The 23,604-nt window shown below is 40.9% G+C and overlaps 1 protein-coding gene and 1 long non-coding RNA gene across 7 annotated transcripts in view; one reads left to right on the forward strand and one right to left on the reverse strand.

Moving 5' to 3' along the window:
* Phc2 (polyhomeotic homolog 2) overlaps positions 1 to 5,546 on the reverse strand; it is a 109,813-nt gene extending 104,267 nt beyond the window's left edge. For 2 of the 6 annotated variants that reach the window (XM_063236012.1, XM_063236007.1), the window contains exon 1: positions 5,443 to 5,531. The gene's annotated coding sequence lies outside the window, so the exon portion shown is untranslated. Of the gene's footprint in view, positions 1 to 4,693; positions 5,351 to 5,442 lie in introns of those variants that run through there. The other 4 variants (XM_063236010.1, XM_063236009.1, XM_063236008.1 and 1 more) reach the window with 3 other exon arrangements.
* Positions 32 to 22,030, forward strand: LOC134472991 (uncharacterized). The gene is made up of 5 exons (XR_010043070.1): positions 32 to 114; positions 15,966 to 16,130; positions 16,664 to 16,723; positions 17,416 to 17,488; positions 21,575 to 22,030. It is a non-coding gene; the product is annotated as an uncharacterized LOC134472991 (long non-coding RNA).
* Positions 22,031 to 23,604: the final 1,574 nt, after the last annotated feature.

The following is a 23,604-nucleotide window of genomic DNA, read 5'->3' on the forward strand; positions in this document are numbered from 1 at the left end:
GGAGCAAGAGAGTAAGTAAAAATTGTTCTGAGAGAGCAATAACCATGAAAACCAGAAAGATCTAATGCTGTTGTCAGTTCCAAGTAGTGATGTAAAGCCAAAGAAGAGAGAAAAGTAAGTCTCCTGCCTTTGATGATCCATGTGGGTAGATGAAGGGATAGAGCAGGCAACAAAGGCACAGCAGAACATGAATATTCCAGACAACTTGGTAAGCAGGGCCCCCTGGTTCAAAGCTGCTGGGTAGCACATAGTTTGAGGGTGAAAAGGTGGCATCAGCCTGGTTTAAAAGCACCTGATCAGAGCAGAAAAGTTGTAGAATACCTGTTTAACTTCAATTTCTGCTTCAAGAAGTTGAAAAATAGTCTCCCTAATTTCCCTGGAGCAAATGGGTACATCTGAGTACCAAAGGAGTAGAAATGAATTCATATGTTATTTACATTGGGAATAAAACAGCATCAGAACTGTAACTCTTACCAGTAACACTTGAAATATGACAGATGTTTCCAGACCTCATTCTGAGTAAATAATTCATTCCTTCTTAATTCTTTATACTGCTTGGGTTACCTCTTTAAAACGAAAATATTTCCCTCTTGCCCTTCATCTCACCAGACTTAAGGGTTCCAAAATGAGAACATAGGAAAATAATGACAGCAAGGACTCTGGGTCACTTGACCAAAATAAAGGCTATGCATGAAAAGCTGGGAAAGCTTTAGGAAGTAGCAGTTTTAGACATAACTGGTTATAGTCTGTGGGGTCCACTACAAAAATGAAAATGTAGGACTCCTTGTTTAAAAATTTTGAAGACTTCATGACAGCAGCAATACAGCATTAAGCCAAGCACAGGGCCCTTCTGCACAAATTGCATGGCCATGACACTGGCCCTGCTGTCAAAGATGGTACAGATGGTCCTATATAAGAGCTTCAGAGTCAGAGCTGGATCTAAACGCCATCTCTGGCACTCATTAATTATGTGATCCTGGACCTAGGCAATTTATTTCACATCTTCATGTTTCCAAGAGTTTATATAGTTAGACTCTAGTATAGTGAGGATTAAGTGGAATCATGAATAGGATATATACAACATGATTAGCATAATGCCTAGCACATAGTAAGCATACAATAAATGGTAACTATCCTATTATTGTTCTGTATAAAAATGTACACATAGTTCATAAGTGGTAAATTTAAATGAATTGCTGAATTGCTGTTAAAGATATGAAAGAGAGTATTTTAGAACAAAATAATGAAGCAGGTAAGGAAGACAAAATCTTGACTGTTGCTTTTTCTAATCCCTTTCCAATTTCTTTTCTTCCTTTCGTTGTCAGACATACAAAGGGGGATCTGCATGTTATCTCTATTTTTTAGCTGTACTTCATGCTACAATCCTCTTTTCTCTGGCTTTTAATATCAGCCTCCCTGCACAATAGAAGGGATCATTTCCTAAAAGTTGCCAATGACCTTCCATTTAATAAATATAATGGGCATTTCCAAGTTTTCTGTAGAATCTCAAACTGCTGACTAATGTCTTTGGCTGGAGCTGCCTGCCTCTCTTAATTCCTGTGGGCCTGCCCTCTTGTGGTTAACAGCATGTTTAACTGGCCAGGCAGTCACCAGAGACAACCATAAATGGTGGTAAATAGGATGCTAGTGTTGGATAAATAAACTAGTTTTTTTTTATTTCGCTGATATTCCTTGTTTTCTACCATAGTAATCCCCTTCTCCCTTTCTCCTCAAATGTAGCTAAACTATAAGCTTTGATCGTAGGTCTTTACTTCTGTTTCTCTGTTGCTACCACTGATAAACTCAGCTAACCATAAGGCTTCAGTGATTAACTTCTTTGTATAAAGTCTTTGATTTCCCCTTATACCAAGTTCCAAACATTTACAGGGTATGTCCACTGAGAAGTTCCAGTATCTTATTAAGATAGCATTTAGCGTCTCATCCTTAAACTGGCTTCCTTTCTACTTATCCTATTTTTGATAGGATTTTCATCTGTGTGTCTTATTTTTTGCTAATCCTTTACCACAAGTGAAAACTATATTTGATGCTAGCTTATCTCTAGTTACTCATAGTTAATCAATCACAAAGTCTTGTTTATTTTTCCATTAGATACTTATTGGACTCATCTCTTACTTCCATTGTCACTTTATTTCAATTCCTTATCCTTTCACACTATTTAAATAACCTACTAGTTGATTGTAGACCATTTAAATAACTGACTAGTTGATTGTAGAATTCTCTCTCTCTCTACTAAACTCTATTCTCCATGTTTCTATTGAGAATCTTCATGACCCTATACTTCCTTAACCAAAATTCTTTACTTTCTATCATCTACAGGATATAATCCTAACTTTTTGTTTGGCATTCAATGCCTGCTATAATCTGACTTCAGGAAACCCTTCCAATTTTAAGACTTCTCAACTTAAACCTTCTGATCTTGCCAGACTGACCTCATCGTTTGGCACCTGGAATCTTCTATTCTGGCCTTCGTTTCATGAACATGATTTTTCCTGTCTGAAATTTCTGTCCAACAGAATTCACCATGGCTCTGAAAAAGCTTCTCTTGGTAATCATAGTTCATGATGATCACTTTATTTCTCAACTCCTATAATACCACATGGTTAGCACATCAAAAATGTATTAGTGCTGAGCTGGGGATTTAGCTCAGTGGCATAAGCGTCTGCCTGGCAAGTGTGAGGTCGTGAGTTCAATCCCCGGTACCAAAAAAAAAAAAAGTATTAGTACTCTACATTTGTGATTTCACTTAGTTCTTGCAACTATATAAGATAGGTAGCACTATTATAGATGAAGAAATTGAGATCAAATAATTTGTCCCAAATCAAGTAGCAAGTGACTGGTAGAACTGGAATCCAAATTCTTGTTAAACTGAATTTCTTGTTAAACTCTCCACAGGGATTTCTCTGTCTCCCTCAAAGCACAAATCCAGCACAGTATTTGCACACAGATGTTCAGTAAATATGTTGATTGATAAGACTGCTTAACTACAACCCATGATCTTCTAGTACTCATAGACTTGGCAGTGTTACCGGAGCATGTTGGGCACCTATGTCATCTTTTTACGAGGCTTAATCTATAATACAGTTCAAAACAGGAGATTTGCCAAACACTCACCACAGTTCATGCTAAAAATAAATTTTGGTATAAGTAAAGCTAAAATACCTTTATCTGATTCAAACATTAGGTGATTTCAAGGGATGAAGTCTATTTTACTTCTTTGGGTTCCATCCTTGTTGTGTTTCTAATAATCATGAAGTAAAAATAGTCTGGCTAGTTGACAGCTTATGAAGTAAAGCAGACTATTTAGAGTTCTAGGGATAGATACTGAGACATCAGAATAGAATCTTCTTTCCTCTGGCAAGACCTCAGTAGAAGAAACAATACAAAGTTAACAGTAGGTGGAAACTGGATCAAGAGAAGAGGATAATAGGAGGGATGGAACAAAAAGGAGGAGGCACTGAAATAATCTATCTAGGAGATGGCATAGTCCTCTGCACAGTTGCTTGAAGCTGTCAGATTCATTGCTGTTCTGACAGCTGTCACCACATAACATGGGTTCTATCACAGCACAATGATTCATGGTCTATGCTGAACTGTTTGCTCTGACCCACCGCACAGTTCAGTCCTCTCTTAATTCAGATCCCTCTTACATCTGCTCTTATTATTAATTTCTCTAGGTCTCACAGATATGACATCCAGCATTGTTCCCCTATGGCCAGTGCTTTGTTTTTCTATGGTTTAGATCTGCCCTCCTAGGACGCTGCCTGAAGTGCCAAACATTACCGACAAGTTTTAGGTCCTGCATCTTGCAGCTACTGTAAAATGCCTTTTTAAAAAACCTCCACTTGTTGGTTGCTTTCTTGGAAAGATGTGAATGAGGTTCAGAGGAGAGAGAATAGGGAGAGAAAAAAAGATAAGAAAAATACCACTGGAAAATTGTGATGAATGAGGAGTTCTAGATAACTTTTTGAAAACTGCCTTGTACAGAAAGGAAAAATGCCACAGCTGCAATTTTAAAATCATTCTCTTTAAGTAGCTAAATTCATTCTGTTTTCTTGGCTTTGGTTTTCCTTCCTGTTCTTTCCATCATCTTGCAAGGCAAGCTCCTATTTTCATCCTTCGACATTTTGCTTAAATGTGTTTTCTCCTGATTTTTAACACTTAATTGTTTTCTCTTCTGGTCCCACTAGTTTTTTGCATCTGCAGGACATAGCAGAGCATCTGGACCAAGTATTTGTTGTTGTGGATAAAAGACATCAAGAGCAACATGGAAGTGCAATTTGCACTTCACTTTAAAAAAAATCAATTTGGTTTCTGGTACTTTTCCTGTGTAACCACATTTTCGTTTGATTTTGAGGAAACTTTAGATTCATAAAGGAAGCTCTATTGGTATCACTGGCGCAGTAGTTGGTTTTTCAACCTCACTGGTGATAGAACATTTCCCCTCCACACTAAAATTCTTGGGGCAAGCTTAATAGTGGTACATTCCCCATCCTACCATTTCTACTGCAGTGAAAACTAAATTACACTGTGAGCCTAAGGCTGCCACCCGTCTTAGTGAACTGGGGGAGGGGAATAATTAAAAGACGACACTTCTGACTTAAGACCTCCGCGGGGGCAGGAGGAGGAAGATTAACTTAAACCTTGCCTTATAAGAAATTTGTTAGAAACTCACGTAAAACAGCTGCTTCCTCTGTACATGACAGACCCGATCCAGGTGTTCGGCAATGATCTTTCCCCATGGGTTTTGGATCACCACCCAGCACAGAAAAAGAAGGGGCCGGTGTCTTTCTCGAGCATCCCTCCTTCTCATGCCTTGGGGCCTGCTTTCTCGTAAGCGGACGGTCCTCTCCTCCCAGCACCAACCCCGTTCCCTCAGCTGGTGCCACCACGCACCAGTCTTGCCGTCTTCCTGCAGGGAGTCCCCTAGGCTCTACTGGGGTCAAAAGTGCCGGCTGCTAGGCTGTCAGGCCGAAGCTGAGGAGGGGGCGCCGCGCTCAGGCCCCACCGCCAGCAGTGTCTCCCCGCACTCTGAGGAGCAGCGGAGGAGACGCAGGCCTCGCGAGGCCAGGGGCAGCCGAGGCAGGCCTCTGTGCGCGGCGGGGCTCCCCGCCTCTGAAGGCGCGTGAGTGCCGGGACTTCAGCCGCTTCCCCACAGCCTCCTGCAAACCGCGGCCCCACAGCTCGCGGCAGCCCTCAGCGCCTTCCCGGACCCCGGCGCGCCAGTCGTTGACTGCGACTGCTGGGTCAGGCCGCCCGCCTGCCGGTGGGTGTCCACGGCAGTGCTCCGCCTCGCGCGGCCCAGCCTGGCGGCTGCTCCAGCCACGGCGTGACAGCTGGGTGTCCAAAGGGTTAAGCCGGCAGCCCGGCGCCGGGTGTCCCCCGCGCGCTGCCTGCCCCAGCGCGCACGCGCCCGCCCGTTACCTGCGGTCGCCTTCGCGCTCCTCCTCCACCTGGCTGCTCTCTCCCGGGGGCCGCCCCTCAGCCCGCCCCCTAGGCTCCGCGCCGTGCACCCTGCGGGCTACTCCTTCGCGGCCCGGGAAGGAGGGGCGTGGGAGATTAACATATATTAGCATACCAGTGCTTGTCACGTGACCTCTCCAGCCAATGGTCACTCTGGAAAGGCGGGGATTGGGCTGAACACGCCTCTGTGCTGCTCCGGGCCTGAACCGGTGACCATGGCAACGGCTGGGCGGGCTGGGGAGTGGGGAGGCACTGCAGCCCAGTGGCCCCCGGGGAATATCTGTCCTACCTGAGCTTCGCGTGGCAGCACAGTACTTTTCCTACTTCACGTAGGGAAAGGGTTGAATTTGGCTCAACCAGGAAGATTGAGATTCGGCACTTACTGAGTAGTGCTTAACCACGTGCCTAACACTTCTGCAAAATGTAATCTTCCGGGTAACCTTCCGATGTCTGTACTATTAGCCTCATTTGACAGTAGGGAGGAAAGTGGTGACTCAGAGAGGTTAGGTCATTCATCCGTCACGCAACCACACTATATGGCAAAAATGGAGCTAGATCCGAGCACATTTCTGGTCCTTAACCCCAGGACCCTTCTGAGTTATTTTCTCCAGTAGGGGTCCCCCAACACTTCCTCACAATTTCAGATATACAAGTGGTTGAGAAGATCTTCATGTATAATGTCTACAGTGTCTGTTTTCTTACAGTGACCTTTGAGGTTAGTACAACGGTTATGTCCATAATACTGATGAGAAACGAGACTTAGAGAAGTGATGTAACCTGCCTTAGGTCAAAACCATTAAAGATAATATTTACTATGATTTATGTATATTCAAACTCAATGCTTAAAAAGCACTTAAATTCAGATTTCTCAACCCAGTGATAATAGTGTGACCATTTTACAGATTAAGACACTAAAGCCTTGGCAAGTTAAGCAAATCACCCTAGGTTATACAGCTAGTAAGTATCAGATTTAGGGTCTGAATTCAGTTTTATCTGGCTCCAAATCTGGTGTCATGGAGTCTCATTGGCTAGTTTAATTTAGGCTTCTCTAATAGAACTTTCAAGATGTGACTGTGTGAGCACTTAATCCTAACTCGAATAAATCTTGTGACAAGTGACATATTAAGATCATACAGGCTAATACTAAACAAGCAAAAGTTACCAGGTTGGTAGAGACACTGTAGAATTTGTCTTTCTTTTTTTATTCCCTGTGCACTTGATAGTTCACCTTAATGCAGAGTGTTCACACACAAACCTCTTATTTAACTCCTTAATCCAAATGTCAAGTACTACTTATGAATCACTGGACTGAACTCTATGGCTCAAATGAAATAAACTATACAAGGATTTGACAGGTCTATCAAAGGTAATTTTGAATATACGTACATTTTGTCTTACTAGACTGACTTACAACCCAATTTCTTCCTAAACTATATTTGATATCTCAGAGTATAAGCATAATAATTTGAGCACACTTAAATTAATATCTTGGCTGCTGATTGGCTGTATGAATTTAGGCAAATTACATAACATCTATACACCTAAATTTCCTTACTTGTAAAATAGGAATGTTATGAGAATTACAAAAAACGTTTAGTATAGGCCCTGGCCCAGGGTAAACTTCCATAATTGCTAGCTGTTGTCATTTGTGCTATTGTCTAAGGAGCTTTCCTCAGATCAGACAACCTCTGTGTACAAGCTCTCTCAAGGCTTCTTAGCTGGCTTTGGAATTCTGAATCTGCCTCCATCCTGTGGCACATTAAGCAGCCTGTTGTGCTGGTGAAGGCTTGTTATCTCTCCAAATGACATTCTCTCTTTTGGGGGCCATAAATAATTCCTGGACTCAAAGGAGCTGGTTTCTCTTGCACATCTCCTAGCACCAAATTACCGGAGTGGCTCCTTGCAGAAGGAGACTTGACAAACAGTGGAGCAATAAGTCAGCCTCCTTGAAGCACTTTTATGAGTGCCTTAATGAGGGAGATGAGCTGTCATCAGGAACTTGTCCCGTCTTTCCTGGGCACAGGAAATGAGCTCTTTGTGCTCAAAGGGTTTCCAAAGCTGAGGCGCAAAGAGTTTTCAGGAAGTGGGCTGGGGATGAGAATCTGTGACTCAGAGAGTCCCAGGGTTAAATAGCCCCCATCCTGTCATTCAGCCTAGAGGGTCAGATTACTCATAGTCTTATGGCAGCAATAGCACCAAAGGGTGGCTTATGGTTATGTGTATGTGTGAACACTCCTGTTCTCTCAATGTGTACACTCTAAGCCTTCCCCCATCAAAGATACTGCAGTGTAGAACAATGGTTAAGAGCTAAAAACCAGATGTAAATCGTGTTTCTGCAACTCAGCTATCTGTGTGATGTTAAGGAACTTGCTTAACCTTTTTCCATTTCAATTTCCACATCTTCAAAATGTGACCAATATCAGTGCTTGTCCTACAAGGCTTTTGTTAGGATTAAATGAGTTGCCAACATGAAGTGCTTAGAGCACCCTTTAGTAAGCACCAGAGATGCATTTGATAATTAAACAAAAACAGGTAAGTCCAGTACAAAGAACTTTTTGTAGAGATAACTGCAGCTTTAGGTGAGGCACCCTGGACTCTCTTCCAAACACTGCTGCCCTCCCATCCTTCTGACTTGCATATACATAGTGCCCAGGAGTAGGAAGATAGGGTCCTTGGTAGATCTAGTTTGTACCCTCCACTGCTAAACAAGTGTGAACTTGGCCAACTTGTTACAGTTTTGTTACATGTAAAGTGATTGGAACTTCTTCCTGGAGTTGTTCTGAGCATTCTAGCAAATGTCTGATAGGAGGTCCTGAGGGCCTGAAATGGACAGAGCCCCTACTTGATCTAAATCTTTTATATAGCTGTTTCTAGGGAACATCTTTTCTTTCTTTTTTTTCTCCCTAAACATTGTATATTTCTAAAGATTAATTTTATTGGTACGTTTTAGATATGCATAATGATCACATTCATCATAGGGAATTTGTACCTGTACATAATATATCTTAATTCTTTTTTTCCCTCAAACCCTTCCCCTCCCTTCCACCCCTATTTCCTTCTTTATTTTAAAAATCTTTGTTTCTGTTTGCTCCTTCTATTCTTTTTTTCTTTTCCCTTCAAAAATGAAAATAACTAACATTTATTGAGCACTTATCCTGGCCTTATGCTGTATACATTGTGTTACTCTATCTTCCCACAAAGCCTACGGTCCAGCTAGATTAAGTAAATTGTGAGCATCAGTGGCAGAGCTAGAATTCCAACCAGTACTTTACCTGATTCCTGAGACCATGCTGCGTACATCATGGTGCATACAGATCTCCAACACCAGTGTGGCTCTTAGAAGTCAAGGAATATGTGTTGTTACATTTCTTCAGCACTCCTCCCTATCCCTCTACACACTCTCCTTTGTCATTCACCAGCACCTTGCATAGTAAGTGTTCCATATATATTTACTGAATGCGTGAATGTAAGTGACAGTAGCATCTTATAATGATGAAAGTTCTTTATTTTTTGAGTTGTCTCTTGTGGGAAGAAAAGCAGTTGGCAACCCTTCTTCTCACCCCTAGAATCCTCTCCCTGCTGATAATCATGTGGAAGTCTTCCTTTCTTTGCCCTGGAGGAACCAAGAGTCTGGATTTTCTGTTATCTTGTTTCAGTGTCCTGTATCATTGTCACTGTTTTGTTTTGATTGGTTTTATTCTGTTCTGTTTTATTTGATTTTATTAGGTCTGATTGTATGGACAGCTATTTTGAAGATAACAAGAGGCATTATGGTTGCCATTGTTGATTTGCTATTATCTTGCTTTGAAATTCTGTATCATTCACTGTTTTGTTTTGACTGGCTTTATTCTGTCTTATTTTATTTGGTTTTATTCTCTTAAAAATAAAACATTTAAAAAATAAATGTGGAGGAGACAATAATGACTCATTTTTAGTATATATTTGGAGAGATGTCAGGGATACTGGAGGTTTCTAGGGCAATATGCTTCAGTAGGATAATTTCCAAATATAGCCATGCTATTGGATAGGTGTATTAGCTTCCTAGGGCTGCCATGATAAAATACATTACCATAAAATAGGTAACTGAAAAACCCAAACTGACTCTTGTACAGTTCATGAGGCCAGAAGTCAGGCACCACATTGTCATCAGTGTTGATGTCTCTTTAAGGGGCCAGGGAACCTTTTTTGTGTGTTTTTCCTAGCTTCTGGTGATTGCCAGCAATCTATATCATTCTTTTGTGGATGTATTAGTCCAATCTCTCCCTCTGTTGTCACATAATAGTCTCCCTATGTATCCATGTCTAAATTTTTCCTGTTTTTATAAGCACATTAGTGCTTGGACAAGGGTCCACTCTAATGAAGTATGACCTTACCCTAACTTGACATTTGTAGAGACTATATATTTCCAAATAAGGTCACATTCACAGGTACTGGGGGCTAGGATTTGAATATATATATATATATATTTTGGGTACATGATTTAAATGATAACAATGTTTGGGGTAAAATGGGGAGGAAATACAAAATGAAGTAAAGAAGATGACAGAAAGGGGAAGAGATGATCTGTTAAGGGCAGATCATAACTACAGGGTGGAGTGTGACCACTGGGATCAATCTTTTTCTTCTTGACTAATTCCATTCTTTCCCAAAGAGGTCTACAGCTCGTAGGGTTACAGTATCAGAGCTCAAAGGGACCTCTGAGATTCATTCATTCATTCCATAAACATTATCAAGAGCTAAGTATTCAGAGAGAAAGACATGTCTGAGGAAAATGTGGTCCAGAGGGTGGATGTGAGTTGTGTAAGATCACACATCAAATTAGAGTATATCTAGGAATGGAGTGGTATCCTGGGCCCTAATCCTGATTTATTTTGATGCCTATTAAGAAGGCTGTATCTTCCTGGGCCTGACCTCTGTTGCACAGATGGATGTAAGTTTTTAAAAACTGTGTTCTTTCACAGTTGATTCAGTATTTGAAAGAGTTTGAAGTCTTGGACAAAGCTAGAAACATCCCTTCTGTGAAAGTGAGATCTGGTGGCCTTTCTCCTCTTTGATGCAGTTGCCTAATCTTAAATATATCATCTCTAGGTTCAAAAGCAAAATTGGGAATAAGGGAGCCACTTGCGGACAGGTTTGTTTTCCCTCAGAGTTAATGAAGAAGTCATTGTCGAATGACCCTTAGAAAGCATTTCTTCAGTGAATGGAAATACATCCCCCTAGTTAGTGTTCTGAGCCATTTCTGTCTCACTGTTACAACAGCCCATGTTCAGTAACAGTGTCTAGATGGTTTACAATAACTGAATTCTACTCTCAGAGTCACAATTATTTTTACATAAACATTTCATCTACCCCTACATCATTGATGCTAATACTGGTGGCTGATACCAAAATTGTCCTGCCTGGAGCTGTCATTTTGTGAGATATCAGCCTGGGGCAGTGAGGCTGAAAACTGGGGCAGGCCGGGTCAGAGATGGGGTCAACCCAGCAGGAGTTGTCAGATCAGAGCAGGGGTGAGGAGGAGGTCAGATGGGAGATCAAAGTCCAGGAACTAGGGCAGGTACAGTCAGTACTGTCTCTCTCCAGTTGAGGCCTGGAGCCCATTGGCTCACCAATGTCTCACCAGCAGATCCTCTGAGCAGGGTTTCTGTTCAAGAGTCCTCAGAGGGTTCTTTGTAATTGATCTGAATTTTGAATTCCTCCCTTCACAATAGGATGCAACCTGTCAGCATTATTCAGCAAGCCTTATAGTCACGTAATCAGATAAACTTTAAAATCATAGAAACAGCCTTGTTAGTTCTAATGACAGGGCACCAAGCTTTCAGCTGTTTTATATGCAGACAGTTTTAGGTCTAGCTCTGTCTGAGCACCAGGTAACTCTGAGTCACCTGTGACATTGTTAAGATACAGCTTTCCTGGGCCTGCCTCTAAGTCTGATGTGGCTCCTAACATCCTGAAAGACAATGTGACACAATGGCTAAGTGTAGAGTCTGTCAAGGAAGACTGCTTAGATTGCAATAGTTCTGCCCCCAGCCCAGAGAACTTGGGTGAATTTCTTAACATTTCCGTGCTAGTATATTATCTATTACAGGAAATAATCCTATTCATTCCATTGGTTTATTATGAAAGACTAGTGATTTAATATATGCTAAGTGCTCAATAAATGTTATTTACTATTTGTATTGGTCAGTTTTTCATTGCTGGGACCAAATAACTGACATACACATCTTTTTTTTTTAATTTTAAAGAGAAAAACAATGAAGCAAAATTTCAAAACAGGATAGTAGGTGAGTAACAGTGGTTAATACATTGTGTATTGTTGTCTTCAAGTAGTTGCTCAACATGCAAGATATAAGCATGAAAAACTGACCAAACAATATTAGCATAAATCTTTCTTTTCAGTGAACTAAGAGAAATTAGTAGTGCAACTATCTTAACTACTATATGCATTTTTCCCCTTTCTTCTTTTCTCCTTTCTTCCATACCTGTTTTTTTTTTCCTTTTGAACAATTTCTTCCCATTTTATAGTATCTATTGTACATTCTGGATCATATTTCTAGGGAAATAATATAATGCTTACACGTGTAAATCTGTATGGTCTCAAGTTGTATCCATTTACAGAGGATTTATTTTTGCTCACAGATTCAGAGGGTTCAGTCTATGGTTAGCTGGCTCTGAAACAGAAACATCAAGGTAGAAGGGCTTGTCAGAAGAAAGCTGCTCACCTCATAAAAGCCAGAAGCAGAGCACAGGGGAAGAGTGCCAGTGGGAGATATACTTTTCTAAGGCATCCCCCCAGTGACCTACCTCTAAGTGCACCCATGTACTAATAGCATATGCAACTATAAAAATTACTCATATGGTGATGAGTATACTCATCGCCTATTGAATTTAGCACTCCCATGATCCAATCATCTTTCTAGAAATCTCTTAATCCAGTCAAGTTGACAATAAGCTTAGATGTCACATGTTGTTACCTTTCTTTTTACCAAGCTCTATAAGAGATTTAGAAGCACACTTCATTCATTCATTCATTCATTCATTCATTTTTAAATTTTTCTATAAATACTCCTACCTGTAAAGACTCTTAAGTACACACAACCCTTTCCACTTATATCATGGCACTAGCATGGAACCAGTATTGGCAGTACTGTTCCACTCACTGCCTTCAGATCTCTGAACCCTCATTGGATTCTGATGCTCTGGGCTTCACTTCTGGTATCCATAAGCACAGTGAACTTCATTTCATAACCATAGCATGGAACAAAATGGACAGAACATAGGGATCATTTGGACTTGGTGCTCCATTTTTTAGTGAGTGATATTGCAAATTTCATGTAGAAGATACCTTCTCTCTACTGCCTGCACAATCTCTAGAAATGGCCTTGTCCCTCTTTACCTACAGGGCTGGGAGAAGACTAGAAATATACATATGGTTTGGTCTTCAATTAGGCCTCGGATGGTGAATGAGGGTGGGCACCTACCTAAGTTGAACCAATCCTGTCTTCAAGTCCCTGAAGACTCCAGTTATCTTACTGAATGGAGGGAATATAAATCTAGGAGATGTTAGTGCTGAAATTTCCACCAGTCTGCAGTTAGAAAGAAAAGTAGAGCCAACATTCAGATTTATCAGGCAACTAAGGTTCCAGATTGTCTCTTTATTCTGGGACACCAAAGCATCTCCAGTCTTTGGTCCTGTGACACATTTTTTATTCTTTCACTAATCCTTCCTTGAATGTAAATCAGATGTAACAAGTATTACTTATTCCTTGCTTCCTGAAAGGACCCTGTCAGCTTGTCTTTCTCATGCTCGACATATTTATTTCCCAAGGGCTGCTCAATAAAGAAGCAAATTCAAGGTTTCAGGACTGGCATTCTTGAGACCAGAAAGCCCTATCCCGACTCTAGAACCTCCATCTCCCCTTAATGAGCTTTTGGATCAGGCAGTTTTACAAACAGAAGATAAAAGGGCTGGGAATCTTGAATACTAGTTGGATGCTTGGCCTAGCTTTCATGGAAGGCTCCTATTTCTAAATGTCCTTAAAGGAATCTCCTGGAGAACCATAGTTTCTTTTGTATCTGTCATCCACAGCACTGTTCTTTTCCTTCACGTTCACAATGTTTCAGGCACTGACATATTTTCCACCTTGAGTCAGATTTCCCACAGACACACGGAATTGGTGATGAGGTCTTATCTGTCCCTCCTGGGTCTAGGGAGCAGGAAGATGGAATACTGAAATATGTGTCTTCATATTATTGAAGCTTCTGGGGCTTCCCTTACTTTAGATCTGCCTCTACTACATGCCATGGAACTGAAGTGTGTTACCCTCTTCTGCACAACTTTTGCTCAGTTAGGTATCTTTTCTTCTGTCTTGTGGGTGGAACTGACAGCTCTTTTGGATCAGTACAGCATCAAGTGCTTATTAATTTGATGAGACAGTTTCCAATTGATTTCTAGCCTTCTAAGTACCCTCCTCAACCTCCCTTGGAATCTCCAAGAACTCTGCAATTTCCAGCAACTAAAAGGTTAATACTGGCCTAGCAGGGACCTCCAAATGCTCCTGTAAAGCTTAGGCTTAGACAGTTGGCATGGTTTCCAATTTGCTTCTATCTGAGTCACACTTGGTATCTTAAATATACGTCTTGTTTATAGAAAATGTTTAAAGAACTAATGTCATTAGTTTTTTTACTTGGACATTCATTCATTTAACAAAATTTTGAGAGGCAGCTTTGGGTCTTTCCTGGGCTAAGTGCTGAAGCTTTAATGCTGAACAAAGCTAACATAAAGAGTCCAGGTTGTTAGACAGATGGAACAACAGGAGGTAAGTAGATAAACAAATAGAAACTAGTTGACCATCCCTAACTTGAAATCCAAAATACGGAATGCTCCAAAATTCAAAACTATTTAAGTGCCAATGTGACAGCACATGTGGAAAATTCCACACCTGATCTCATGGGACAGGTTGCAGTCAAAGCACAAATGCAGTAAAAAACTGAAAATACTGTGTAAAATAACCTTCAGACTATGTGTATAAGGTACGTATTAACCATAAACAAATCTTGTGTTTGGATTTGGATTTCATCTTCAAGACATTTTTCACTATGTATAATATACAAGTATCCACCCCTCCACATGTGAAATTTGAAACAATTTTGAAACCCAACCATTCTGATAAGATATATAAATGTTGTACTATTAAGCTCTGACTAATGCTATAAAGAGAAAGACTGCTGTCTGGCAAGAGTGAATCATGCAGAAGCTCATTTTAGGGGGGGGTGGAAAGACTCAAAGACTTTAGAGAACAGCAGTTCAGGAAGAGGGGCTCAGAAAATACTGGTATGAAGAGTCTGTCATTAGTTGAGTGTGTCTAAGGACACCTAGCTGAGAAGGAGCAGGGCAGGACCCTGGGTCTGTGTCTGTCTGATTCTAAAGTCTATGTACTTTCATTCTTCCTGGATTATTTTTGCTCCTGCACAATCAACCACCTTATTAAGATCATTGGGAATGGACGACCTGCAAATCACTGTTTTGATCTGCATATTACTGCTGCCCTAACTACATCATGAAAATTTCTTTGTAATACAAGGCATAGCAAGATGCTTCCTGTTAGTTTAAGTGAATCATTCACCAAATTGAACCATATAATCTCAAGAGTTACAAAAGAATATCAGAAAACTGCACAAGGAAACTTAAATCCTGTGCATGTGGATAGGACCTAGGGGCAGAGTTTTTCCTCCTTGGTTGCACAAAATGATGTCTACTTCTGGTATCATTTTTGCCTATGGCGCCTCTGAAGTCAGATTTCTTCATGGTCTCTCTGCCTCACCTCAATTCCTGAGTAGAGCTGAGTAGCCCTGGGGTACCTATCACCTTACCCCAGAGCAGGCAATCTATAGGTAAGACAGAAATAAGAATAGAGGAGCACCCTCATAAATTTGAGCCAAATGAGGGCTACTTGCAGAGCAGAAATTGGCGAAAGTGGTCAAGAGTGAGAGGTGACAGCAGATATGCCATCGACACATGTCCTGGCTGTGGTAGACACTGCTAACTGCCCTCATTGTTAGTAAATAAATGTTCAGCTGCCTCTTGATGGGTGGAGGAAGGAGGAAAGACAGAGTACAGAATGGGATGATTGCCAATTTGTGTGGTATAGGTACTCTAAGACTGATTTCCAGATGATATCAATGAATAAAAATGGGATGGGCTGGGGGCACTGCATGCATGGATCTAATAAGTCTATGTGAGCCAACTCCAGGTCACCACCGAGTTATCTTCTCCTTGTTTATACTATTAAGAAGCTCCCTCTGGGATTCATCAGGGTAGGTGGCTACCTGACTAGGAACTATATTTCCCAGCCCCTCTCTATTGGAAATGGCCATATAAATAAAATCTAGTCAGTGGATTGTGAATAGAATTAACGTGGGCAACTTCTATCCTTAAACAGCCTTTGGCTGACCCTGCTTATTTTCTTTCCCCTTTCCTTTAGGTTGGACTCCAACATGGTGTAGATGGGGATAACACCATGGGGGCCAATAGGACCAGTGAATTAGAGAGAATCTGATCTTTGGACAACACTTTGGAGCAGAGCTGCCAGCAATCCTGGGCTACTTGTGTACTTCTGTACCATTTTGGAATGCAGACCTCAGTCACTGTATATCTTAAAACTTGTATTTTGAAAGCCCTTCTTGGTGATGTGTGCCTCTAATCACAGCGCTCTAGGAAACTGAAGCAGAAGGATCACGAGTTCTAGCCAATCCTGGGAAACTCAGTGACTTAACAAAACCTTTTCTTAAATTTTTAAAAAAAGACTGGAGTGTAGTTCAGTATGAAGAACTTGGGTTCAATGCTCAATACCAAAAATGAATAAACAAATGAACAAACAAAAAATTTGTATTTTGGAGTCTCTTTACCAAGGCGCTGTACTCTGAATACTAATACCTAGCCCTAGAGCTACCTGAGAATGGATTCATTTTGTGAATACTTTTACCACAACTTTGTCCTCCCTTTTAAAGTGTCCCAAATGATTCTCTTTATGTTGTAACCAAAAAATGTTAGCATTGTTAGAATAAACTACAGAAACCATCCTAACAATCTCAGTAACTGAGAACACCAAAGATTTGTCACTGAAGTTGAATGACAACTGCAGGTTATTTAAGCTTCTCTTGACATGTCTTCACATTCTAGGTCCCAGACTGAAGAAGTTGCCTGTATATCAATTTGAAGACAGAAAGAAACCTGCAGTGGGTAAGTCTTGCCATGGCTTTAAAATTACTGTTGGGATGTGGCATACATACTTTCTGTGCATGTTCAATAGGCGAACAGAAGTCGAGACTAACATTAAGAAGCCAGTGGGGTTTGCTTCTGCCACAGACAGGCACTACAAATTGTGTTGCAAGGGCAGGGATGGGTAATCCTTTTACTTAAAATCCAATAAAACATATGGAATAGAGATACACTGTATCAAAAAATGCAAAGTGAAAAACATGCATCCTGTTTGGGCAGGTGTTACTATTATATTGTCCTTTCACAAATGATGATGGCGGAGCTTAAGAAGCTATGTGGTCATATCATCTATGTGTTTTTGGAGTTGAAATCTCTGAGAATCTCACCCCAGTGTCTCTTCTGTGGATCAAGTTCTCATTAATAAAATGTGGATAATGTAGAATACCTTCTGCCTTTTGGAGTCTACTTTTGGAAGCCAAGCCCAGGGGTTTGTAGAGGACTTATTTTAAGCTCAGCATGTAGAAAGAGAAGAGAAGGCTGTAGACAAAAGTTAGAAAATTGGGAGGTAAGTCTAGGGGCTTTACCACTAAATGCCTATTTAGAATCAGAAAGTTGTTTAATGTCCCTGAGTCTTAGTTGTCTGTGCATGCAAGTATTAGAGCATGCAGCTAATATATTTCCAAGTCTTGGTCCATTTTTTCTTGTTATAATAGGTAATTTATAAAGAACAGAATTCTGGAGTCTGGAAAGTCCAACAGCATGGTACCAGTATCTGCTTGGCATCTGGTGAGTATCATTTTGCTTCATACTGACTTTATGGAGGACACCACATGACAAAACAAGGCACACACACTTGGGTATAGTTGGGGTCTTTGTCTTTTACTAAAGCTACCTTCTGCCATCATGGTGGCCCCTCTCATGATTTCATCTAATTCAAACTACTTTCTGAAGGCTCCATATTTAAATATTATTGACATACATGCTTGATGATTTAAGTTTCCAATACTGAACTTTTGGGGAGACACATTCACACCACAGCAGACTCTAAGAAGTTAATATCTAACTTCCCTATTCCCAGTGAATCTTTAGAAGTCTTGTTCTTTAAAAGTACCTTGGAAGGCAGCCCTGATAAACTTCTCATGTGTCTGTTTGTTCATTCAAATACACAAGTAGGTGTTCTTTGTGCCAGGCTTTAATGGAGGTACAGGAATAGTTAGATTCAACACTTTGTTTCAAGGAGTTTCCCCTTTATTGAAGGGGATACACAAGGACATAGATAATGGTAAACCTGAGGCAAGTGATCTATGTTCAAAACAGAGTGATCAGGAATATAAAGGAAATATACAAAGATGCTGTATCACATCTGAAGGACACAGCTTCCTCAGCCTTGACGTGATGTTGTGTGTATGTGTGTGCGCGCGCGTATGTGTGTGTGTGTGTGTGTGTGTGTGTGTGTGTGTGTGTATGTGTGTGTTGGAAGGGAGGTAGGAAGAAAAGGGAGAGGAACAGGCAGAGGGGTGAGAATGATAAGTTCAGGCTGGGAACCATGAGACATGTGAGAGGAAGTAGCCAATTGGCCCATGACAGCTGGGACTGAGGTTAGAAGGGGGTATAAACTTAGGTTGTATATTGGGGGAAGTTTGCAAAAAGATGCTCAGTTTAGCTTCACAGCACATGTTCATTGTCACTGGATGTAGGTCCAAGTGCCCTGAACTCCTAGTAGCCTCACTGCACAGGGCAGCCACACACACCAACATTTCCTGGCAGGGGATTGACCTCTGCTGGGTACACCGGTGTATAAGTTGCCCCTGAAGGAACAAATGTGCAGCATCAATTACATTTTATGGCCTTGTCTGATGCTGGAACACGTAGAGAGGGCACCAGGTCATCCCCGGCGCAGTGCAGACATAAATCAGGCAGCACCCTGCTTCCTGAGGCCCCATCCAAGGAAGACAGGACCTGCCCAACTCTAACTGGGATCAATTACAGTCTATTCCTTTGCCTGCCTGAGTTACTTCCACAGAATTGTGCAAGCAGGGCCCCAGGAGACCCTGCAAGCAGCAGCTCTCAGACTGTGTCTATGACAAGATGCAGAGCTCTAACTTGGACAGGATGAAGGGGAGAAAGATATGTGAAGAGGGTAAAAATAATGATAATGAAATAACAACCTCTACTTACTTACACTGACTGCAGCAAGCAAGAAACATGCCAACCATTTTACACAATTATTTCATTAGCCTTGCAACAACCTTGAAGGAGTGTCTGTTGTTGACTTCATTTTACAGATGATCAAACTGAGGCTTGTGAGGCTGACCGATTTGCCAGGACTACCCACTTCAGCAATGGTGGAGCCCCAAATTCAAACCCGTTCGCCTCAGACACTGAGTTCTAAAACCATGTTGCAGACCTAGACAAATTGTCTTTTGGAATCACACAGGTTTAGATCAAAGCCTGCCTTTGCCACTTCCTAATTAAGTGTTCTGAAGCAAGTTACTGAATTTCAGAAGCTTCAGTTTTCTCTTCTGTGAAATAGAAATAGCAGAGTCTGCCTTGGAATAGTATTAGGAAGACTGAGAATAATATATGTAACAACTTGGTAAGTGGTAGTGATATTACCATCACTGCCATGGTATTCTTGCCTCTTTTTCTCACCACTGTCAAGTAGAAGAGAGAGTGTGTCCCAGGACTTCTACGAATGAGAGTATTTGAAAACCTGAGAGTAATTTGGTGTGGTTTAACATGATGGGAAGGGTAAAGTAAGAGAATTAAATGCAAAAAATGGAAGGAGGCAGATCATGCAAAATAACTTTATAACCATAATAAGAATTTAAGGGCATTAGTTTGAGGTCAAGTGGAAACCATTGAAGAATTTTATTCAGGTAACACACTTGGCCTTTCTTGTCCTGTGCCAGGTAGAGATGTTTTAGGCACCCTATCTTGCTCTTTCTAGTACTACATAGGACCTAAGACATAGTAGATGTTAACATCATATGTATTGAGTATATTTTCCCAAAGTTGCTTAATTATGAGAAACAGGTATACACTCCTGCTAGCTTAGGAAAGGTCACATATTTTAGGGATAGTTTTAGGTGCTGTCTAAGAAAGATGCTAAGAAAGATGCTGTCTAGTTTAAGATGCTGTCAAAGCCAAGAGCAGAGACTACATCTGGGAGATACTCCTGGAAGAAGGTGGCTGCAGGTCCTTTGCAGACAGGAAGCATAGGTCACCAGCGATGCAGTTTGCCTGTGTATCCCAACTCTGCTTCTTTCCTACCTGTGGACCCCTCTCATTCTTAGTTTTGGTTTCTCTAACACTTTTTTTCTTATACATGGTCCTTTATTGTTTCACTGGCTTCTTCTATATCATGAAGTCTTAGTCTTAATTTGTTTTGATAACTGCATTGTTATTATTATGGTTACTATTTTAGTTCAAAGCATATAATGAAGAATCTAATTAGTGAAGCCCACTTTTCATACAGCCCAAGTCTGGATGAGGGAGGTATGTACATTTGAATAAAATCAAGATTCTGGGAGATCCAAATAATGGAGGCGGGGAATGTTATTGGGACAGCAATCAAAAGTGAACTTTGTGTTACATAAATAACTAATTTTGGGTTTGGAGGTTTAGCTCAGCCGTGTAAGTGCCTGCTTGGCAAATGTCAAGGGTGTGAATTCGATCCCTGGCACCAAATAAATAAATAAATAAATAAATAACTTTAAATTGTGAACATTTCTTCGAAGAAGTATACATTGCTATAAGACAGTGTGACAGAAAGACCTAACTTAGATTAGGTAGAGGTAGGAATTTCCAAAGGCAAATGGCTTGCTTGCTCATGAGTCAACTATTTAGAATACAGGGTTAGTTGCTATAATAAAAAGTCTCCTAACATATAATAGCTTACCCCAGATATATATTTGTTTTTCTCACTTGGATAGTTCAACTTGGTGGGTTTATATGATTCCTGAAAATGAGGCCTCATCTCTGGGTTTATAGCACCAAGTGTGGTCATATCCTTGAGACAAGAACTCAGAGTGTCACAACCAGCTGCAGGGAAAGATGGGGAACAGAGTCCCATTGGGTGTTTCTATAAAATAAAATAAGCTTGAGTCATTTGATGGAAAATGGATGCATTTTGAGACCATAATGTTAAGTAGAATAAATCAGAGGCACAAGGTTAAATATTCTCATATAAGAGAAACCCAAAGTATAGATAAATAGCAAAATAAAAGATAGATAATAGAAAGATAGATCTTTCTCAAAGGGGAAGGGAATTAAGAGATGGAGGGAGGCGACTGAAGGAAGGGGAAGGGACGAAAAAGGAACTGAGATGTATTATGCATATGTACCAACTCCACACAAGGAATGTAAATGTCATGCACTACAAATATGTACTTTTACAGAATATGATCTGAATAAAAAAATAACTTTGATAAGAAGAGAAGGTAAGAGAGGCAGAAATAACTGAATCTAGAACAAAAGAACAGAAGAGGACTTTCTTTTCTTTCCTCCCTCCTGGTCTGGAAATCCAACCTTGTAGATATTGAACATATGCTCTTACCATTAAGCTACACCCCTAGTCTCTATCTGTCTCTGTCTTTGTCTGTTTCGGTCTGTCTGTCTGTCTCAACAGAGAATATGTGTGACAAGGAGGAACATTTTAATGGAGGAGAGTTGAATGAAATGAGAAATTGGAAGGTATCACATTGTACTGGTGAGAGGCAGCTCTCAGAGCAGACAGAATCATCCCAAAGAGCAGAGAGCAGCCTTGAGCAGAGTGAAGCATTTCCTCTGAGAGGAAAGGAAGACAGCAAGGATGTGTGGTGAGGTTATTGGCGCACAGTTATAATGTAAGAACACATTTGTATCTTACAGATATTTCATGATCAATCAGAGGTCTCCGACCAAGTTTCTATTCTGCTGCTTCTGCTGAATTCAGTTGACCTTGACAGTGTCTCAAGCCCAACTGCACGACTTTGATGAGCACAGAATCAGAGTAACTTCTTATACCTCAAGGCACTTTGACCTAGTCAAGGATGCCTTTGACTATGCTTGCTCTGTAAGGGCCCTTCCCTTTGTTCCCTGGAGTGTTAACATATTATGATAAACAATTCCTTTGTTTCAACAAATGTGTTCAAAAGTAGCCTGTGTTCAAGACTAGCCTGTCTGTCAATATATAACTCAAAGCATATATCCAACTATGTAACTTTGTCACTTGCTTTGTACCTCCCACTTCTGAATACTATATAAACTAAGATTTCTGTAAATTCAGTGTTGTAGCCTTTGTGGAATTATCCTGCAGGAGTCCACTGGTGTCAAGATTCAACAGTCTTCCGGTGTAAAGATTAAAGGCTGCCTTCTTATCTCCATGGTACAAAGAGTCTTCCTTTCCATTTGATTTGTTTTGGGAATTTTCCCACAAAATGGTGAAGGTGTCTGTGGGACAAAGGGGATGAAAATCCAGCCACTTCTGCTTGAGAGCACCTTGCTCTGAGTGAACCAGAAGGGAGGGAATTTCTGGCACAGAAGAGGCATGTGACTGAGCAAGGGATAACAGATCCACGCACCCATGTGAGGATTCAATCAGATTCAGAGTCATCCAGCTTTGACTCACACATTCAGAGATTATCAAAACCAAACTAGTTGAGAGATAAAGTAGGGATGTCATAGAACCAAAGGCAAGGGGTCTCTGGGCCTTGGGAAGATCCTGATTCCAAGAAATGGACAGTTCCATTTTTTCAGTGATGGCTTGGTCCATGGCATAGACATGGGAAGTGTGGAGGGAATGTTAAATTTTCCTGGGGCAATGGGTGTGTGTGTGTGTGTGTGTGTGTGTGCGCAGCAATTCTAGAAACTTAAAAAAGAACTGAACTCTTGACACTGTCTCATATGAGGTTAAATATCCCCATCTGTGTCTAACTTGTATTGTGATTTTATTTATAGCCATAAACTGGTGACACTTAAGGGGCATTTGAATTACTCTTTGGGGAGTGTAAAACTCAGAATCCCATCAGAACACAGTTGACATGAAGTAATTTGAGAAAAATTTAACAAAGGGTCAAATTCTGGCCCATTGTAGAGTTTTTATCTCCAGGGATGTACAAAGGAATGGGTAGGGTTTAGGAAAACCATAAAAAATGGTGCAGATCCTGCAGTTAGCAACAACAAAATTGTTACCTTCCCTAGATCTGAAGGCATAAAAGCAATTTCTTGAACTCAGAGGAGCCTTCCTATAGAGGGCTGAGATTGCCAGTTGAAGAATGTAGCAGCCCATGGCAGCCTGGGATGGGGAAGTCAGAGGAACACACATCCTACCCTCATCTTTCTCCTGACCTCCAATCTCTTGTCACGGCTACACCCCACAGGGAGCCAGAGTGCATATGACCTTATTGGCGTAGTTGCTAGAGGTCAGCTATCTGGGTCCAGGGCAGGGTTGAAGAAGATGGAGAATATGTCTTGGGGTGGGGGAGGTAAATGGAAGAACACAGGAAGCTTCTATGGGATTCTACATGGCACATATACACTGTGGGCTCAGTACCCTTACCTGAATATCTGACTACTTCCTGTGATGTTAAGAGGAGAGAACTAGAGTCCTTACTTCTGAAAGTGGAATCATTCTCCAATGAGAGGAAATGTTTTCATTCTAATTTACACGATAGCTGAAGAAGAAGCATCTGAGGAAAGAACTTGAACTGTACCAATGATTGATGTATAGGTATGAACAACTATGTCTCACAAACTGGGAAACAAAGAGATAGTGACAGAAAGCAAAATCATAGGGGAAAATATGAGGTAGAAGCCATTCAACTCAGTGTGATAGGCAGAATAAGTTCCTCTTAAAAGGCCACATTTTTATCCTCAAAACTTAGGAATCTATTGCCTTGTACAGCAGCTAAGACTTTACA

Source organism: Cavia porcellus, unplaced genomic scaffold (assembly GCF_034190915.1).
Source record: "Cavia porcellus strain 051 isolate PalLab524CR breed Dunkin Hartley unplaced genomic scaffold, mCavPor4.1 scaffold_25, whole genome shotgun sequence".
Lineage (NCBI taxonomy): Eukaryota > Metazoa > Chordata > Mammalia > Rodentia > Caviidae > Cavia > Cavia porcellus.